The following is a 5,923-nucleotide window of genomic DNA, read 5'->3' as shown; positions in this document are numbered from 1 at the left end:
AGAGGGGTAGAGGAGTGGACAGACACTGGTAGCGGAGGGGGAGGCGTTTGGCTCGGTGAAGACGGGGAGTGAACGAGCAGAGAGGGTGAGAAACCAGCGGATCTGGCCCTTTAAATCACCAATACGGCGCATTCGGAGGTGAGTTTGGAGATATTCGGCTATTTTTCTGCCCGTGTGTGTTAATTGTAACGCCTCTGTGCGCTTCTGCAACCCCGGCTTCTCGTCGCCGAGGGCGTCTGCAGCGGAGAGGGGCTTCATCAGTGTCACGAATCCGGATTTCCCCAGCCCTTTGCCGGCAGAGAGGGTGGGGAGGACCGGGGACAGGGTCAGTGGAAGATTTCCTACAGCCCGACTGGACTGCGAGGACGCACAAGCCACAGCGACTGGATCTGATTTACAGAAGTAGGCCCATCAATTTGCATAATAGCGGAACATAACGGCATGCGCTCCGGTCCTTGTGGCCGTTGTCGCTGGATGGGTTTATATTGGCTACTGGAGCCAGCCTCCCTCAAAACATGTCACCACCCTGCTCCCACGGCTAACAATCAGGGCCTATTTGCAGACCTGAAGCGGTCTAGTCTGGTCTTCACTTGGGGAAATATCCCTGGCTTTGATATGTGCACAAGATCTGCCCGTGCCTGCGCGCCTGTGCGTATGCGTGTGTATGTTGGCGCGTGTGTGTGGTGCGTGGATAGCCATGGGAGAGAGAGGACATGCTGTTCTATCCATCAAAATGCCCGCATTGTGTTTTCACACGGTGGAGCAGCGAGCAGGGCCTATAGCAGAGGACATGGCTTCGTACTGTAGGCCCGATCAGCGCACAGGAGCTGCTGGGATCAATAAGGATTGATGCATTTTTGCGCGTCTTGAGAGCCTCTGCACGCTCGCTGGCTGGTTGGCTGGCTGGCTGTCCGGCTCTGGTGATGTTTTTGGTCCAGACCAAGACAAATAATCGGCTTACTGTGTATGTTATGCTTCTGTTCACGGGCTTTCTAAGATTGGTTTTCAATTTCGGGGGAGCAAGACAGGAGAGGAGAGAGGCGACTGTGGTGGAAATCCGCGTTAGTGTCGTTTTTCTTTCCTTACATTTAAGTGGCACATCAGCTTTCTTCTCTGGACACGGTGTGCGCCATAGCAGAAAGTTTGAAAAATCAACAGGCTGCAGAAATCAGAGCTCGTCTAATAGCCCCAAAGTGTGAAATAACTAACGTAGTCTGACATTTCTTGAATACGATGAACACTCTTTGTATCAAAAGTCTTTAAGCATTGAAGATAAACGTGCTGTCATCTGGTTTCTAGCATAGCTGTGCTGCAAGACAAAACATTTAGCAGCAATAACGCTCCAAACAACCCATGCAATAAGCTTCTGGTGTCCAGCTTTTGTTGCATATTGCTGCAAGTGTGGTGATTTAGGGACATGACAGATAATGAGAAGCACAGAGTGAGTTGTGATGGAACAGGTGTGTGTGTCTGTGTGTTTGCAAGTAGAATAAACCGCCACTTTTACGGTTAACACAAGTTGTTTAACCCTAGATTTGAGTCATTGTTGGGGCGCATAAATATTATTCTCTGGTAATTATTCAACTAAGCTGCTAAGACACGACACATTTTATTGAGAAAATGTTGATTTTGTGAATTATCTTGAGTTCCTTTTTAGGCGGTGATGTGTCAGCAGGATTAATATTCCCGCCGTTAATCTTAAAAGTCAACACAACATCCTGTGTGAATGTCAATTCTGAACACGTGTGTGACATTAAACAGACGAGGGTTCTCAGTCATCCAGGTCATGGTAAACCTAGAGGCTTTTTTAAAAAGGCTCGTAGAGTTTTGAGAAGATGTTTCGCCTGTCATCCGAGTAGCTTCTTCAGTTCACTTCTGGACATGAAACAGAAGGAAAGGGACACAAGTAAAATAATAATAACCATCTAAAATCAGAAACACTTTCATCTCCAAGGGTTCAAGATTAAGATCAGGTTTTAACATTATGATTGTACCAAGAGACAATCAATGAATGTAGAACAATACCAATATGTGGGCCAAGACAGACAGAGACAAAATTTCCTCAGGTGTTATTATAGTAGTCGCTACCTTCATTTTTCTCTCTCTCCCTCTCACGCACACACTCACACACAAAAACCCTAATTACAGACATGACTCTCAGAGCTACTCCACAGTAGGAGTAATTAAAGCAGGACTCTCCTCCTGAGAGGGAGAGGGCGACAGACAGAGAGACACAGCGAGAGACACGGCGGTGGCACTCGCAGCCATGTATGTGAGGCGCCAGGTTCACTTTGGTTGCTGACGGGGGGGCGGGTACTCCCACGCTGGGTTAAAAGGGGTGTCAGTGATTAAAGAAGCAAGGGGTCTGGGTGGATGAGTTTTAGAAATGAAGGAATGTCCCACTGTTGGATCAGCGATGTGGTCCAAGGGGTGCAAAGTGAAGTTGTGATGATGGATGTTGGGATATGAGCTTGGTGATGACAGCGTGGCAATGAAGCAAATTCAGCGTGTGACCTAAAAGAAAATTCATATTCTTGAATCTAGTCATTTTCTTTTAAAATCTTTATGACTGAGTAGCTTTGTGAGCAGTCAACTCATGTCTCCACCTCACCTGTTCTTCTCTCACATAGACAAAGCCAATGTGAGCTCAGCCGCCGTCCAACTCCAGCTCTGTCATTTTGACTTGGCAACCGTTCGCCCTGCCGTCCCTGCGTCACTCAGATCGTCCTCTCCTATTAGTGTTCAAAGAGAGTCCTGTCTGCGCACCACCAGTCAGGTAACACTCTGTTCGTAGTGGCCATTATATCATGTTCCATGGTCTCTGGTCGCTCATTCTGCAAAGTATCCCAAAGCCGGCTTTACAGAGAATTAACTCAACGCGCTCACAAAGTCTTGAAAGTAGGGGAAGTATTGAGTGGGGGTTTGTTGGAAGGTTTGACATGACAAAATGTACATCTCAATTTAATGTACTTAATGTATGTTAATCTGTGTGTTTGTACAGTTTGATAAACTGTTTACATCCAGAGAATATTTAGCTTTAAAGCCAAGTGTTGATTATATAAGCACATCAAGCTCAAGTCTTAGTTACACTGCCTTTTACTGTACTCTGGCACCTTAATAAACTGTATTTTGAGCTTGTTGCACCACCATGTAATCACCTCCCAGTGGTGCTGCAGCTCTGCAACAGTACATCCTCCTCCTGAACAACTTAAATGTGTGGTTTCAGTTTAGAAACGGGTACAACAGGGTGATCCTGTAACATCACTACCTTCAAAGTGTGCTTTTTTTTAGTTTTTTACTATTAACCTCCTGAGACCCTGTGTCCTCATATGGGGACAAAAAGGTTTAAGTTTATAGGTATTGCAGCTTATTCTGCTTCATTTAAACCCATCATCCTTATTTCTAGTGGTAACAGAGATTAAAACTTATTTATTCATGCTTATTAACTTTTCTAGTTTGATATTTCATATCACAAATTTAACGAATTTCACCAACAGCAATGAGCTACAACTTTGGTAATTAGCAAGTTTTCGTTTGTGGATGTCAGGACTTAATTGCTCTGTCTTTGCTCAGCCATGTTCAGGTATTAAAATAAAAAATAACATGTAAATAATGAAATAATACCTTTGTCCACATATGAGGACATTGTTTTTTGTTTTTCAAAAACTACTATTTCCTGTTCAAAGATTATATTTAGTTTTTCTGTGTCTTCGGTCCTCCTAACCCCAAATACTGTGGAGAAATTAAAAATGCATAGCAAATAAAAGCTTGGGTCTCAGGAGGTTAAGATGAGACTTCTGATCAGATAAGATAAAATTCAATACGATACACGATACAATACGATATGAATAAGTTTAGAGAAAAAAAATATGTAAGAGTTAATACATTAAGTGGTACAAAATATACTTCATGGCTACTAATAACAGCAGCTATACCAGGGTTAAGTAACTAACTAACTAGAGTTTGAGGAGAAAATAACCAAAGTTAAGAAAGTGATGGAGGCTGAATATCATATGCCATAATAAGTACTGAACATAACTGAAAAAAAAGATCATAATTAGCAGTGCACAGAGTGAAAATTATGAATGAGTACGTTTCCTGAGGTGTATTCTTCAGAGAGTGTCTTTCTCCTTTAGTTGTGGAGGAAACTCGGCTAACAAATGTTTATTGTATTGACTTGTTCCTACTACTAAAAGTACTCACTCAGGACCTTGGAAATAATAGTGTGAAGAAAATAATCTTAACCTCGGAGCCTTTTACAGAAGAAGAAAATATCTTCTTCTTCTTAGTTTTTATTTGTCCCTATTGTTCATTTTATTGATGATACACAGAAGGAGGGAAAGTGGAGAGGAACATTTCAGGGGTAATGATAAATAAATGTAATGAATTAAAGTATTAAACAAAACAAAAGAAGAGAAATTGAGACATGCAGAGTCCTTTGTCACAAGAGTACACAGAAGTTGTTCTTCGTGATTCTTCTGTAACAATGGATCCCTTTACGCCCAGTTAATAGCAAAGTTACACTCGCTAATAGACTCTTACAATCTTGTATTTTCAGTATTAATGTACTTTGAGATCATGTTCCTGCTAATGTAATTATACCAGGAGTGAAAGCTCAATCTTGATCTTAAATGAGTAGTTAAACGAAACAGAAATCTTAACCTGAGGCTCTCTGTCTGAGATTTTAATCAAACCTTGAGCTTGAAATTTCTGGGGGGAAAAATTGCTAACGAGTCTCGCGTTGAATTTTTTATGTCACCAGAAAGATTTGCTCAGTTCTGAGCAGAACATGAGACGCACAGGGTTTTAGAGAAGCCAATTTGGGGCTAAACTCTTTCTCTCTCTCTTCAGTTTTCTCCTGTGTTGGTGTACTCTGATGGATCAGCATGTCTACCACTAATAATATCGCCCAGGCCAGAAAACTGGTGGAACAGCTGAGGATCGAGGCAGGGATTGAACGCATTAAGGTAAAAGCTTTTCTGGCCTGTTTTTGTTTGCATATGTGCAGCTTATTTATCCACATTTGATTCTCCTTACACCTCAATCTTTGTGTTCCCGTCCCTGTTCTTCCCGCTCCTGGACGGATTCTTCTCCGCGCGCGCTAAAATTTTATTTTCTTATCTCTCCCTCCTTTGCTTTCCCCCCACCTCCCCCTCTCTGCCCTCCCCCCTCCACGTCCTGTCAGGTGTCTAAAGCGGCGGCAGACCTGATGAGTTACTGTGAGCAGCATGCTCGTAGCGACCCCCTGCTGGTCGGCGTGCCCACCTCTGAAAACCCTTTCAAGGACAAGAAGCCTTGCATCATCCTATAGCTGCGTCCCGCTTTTCCTGTCCTCACACACACACACTTGCACACACTCATGCACACACACATACACACTATCTAAATTCACCCTCAGACCTCTCCCTGACATGCACAATACTCCAAGCAGCCGTGTTTTGATCATAGAGGAGCTGCACACACACACACATTAAGCAACACATACACACCCAAAAATAGCCACTCTGGAAAAGCGCCATACCCCAGAGCCACAGCTAGGGGGCAGGTATTTTGTGCTCACAGTGGCTAAGATCAGTATATCACTGAGTATGATCCAAGGTGCTTTGGTAATATTCATATATGCTGGTGAATTAACTACAAGTATCAGCTTAACTTGAAAAGGGATTTGGACATTAATAATCTGTAGGAAACCAGTATTTTCTTCCTTCTTTTTGTCATGAAGGGAGGTGTTGGGTAAAGGATGGGCAGCTGTGCCATAGGCAGGGAGTGGGAGGATGCATGTGGGCAACCAGAAATGGGACGTAGGCGCCAGGCCAGGTGTGCCAAATTCGACCTGGTGTCCCACAAAAAGCTCAATAAGCGCTTAATTTTTTTTATTTTTTTTGTAATTTATTTATTTTTTTTATTTTTTGTGGGAGTTTTG

The 5,923-nt window shown here is 43.2% G+C and overlaps 1 long non-coding RNA gene across 1 annotated transcript; it reads left to right on the top strand.

Moving 5' to 3' along the window:
* Positions 1–4,865, top strand: LOC125023319. Its single transcript, XR_007114578.1, has 3 exons — positions 1–138; positions 2,631–2,776; positions 4,852–4,865. It is a non-coding gene; the product is annotated as an uncharacterized LOC125023319 (long non-coding RNA).
* The last annotated feature ends 1,058 nt before the right edge of the window (positions 4,866–5,923 follow it).

This window comes from Mugil cephalus, chromosome 17 (assembly GCF_022458985.1).
Source record: "Mugil cephalus isolate CIBA_MC_2020 chromosome 17, CIBA_Mcephalus_1.1, whole genome shotgun sequence".
NCBI classification, from domain to species: domain Eukaryota; kingdom Metazoa; phylum Chordata; class Actinopteri; order Mugiliformes; family Mugilidae; genus Mugil; species Mugil cephalus.
The sequence above is the reverse complement of the archived record's forward strand: the minus strand, read 5'-3'. Positions and strand labels throughout refer to the sequence as shown.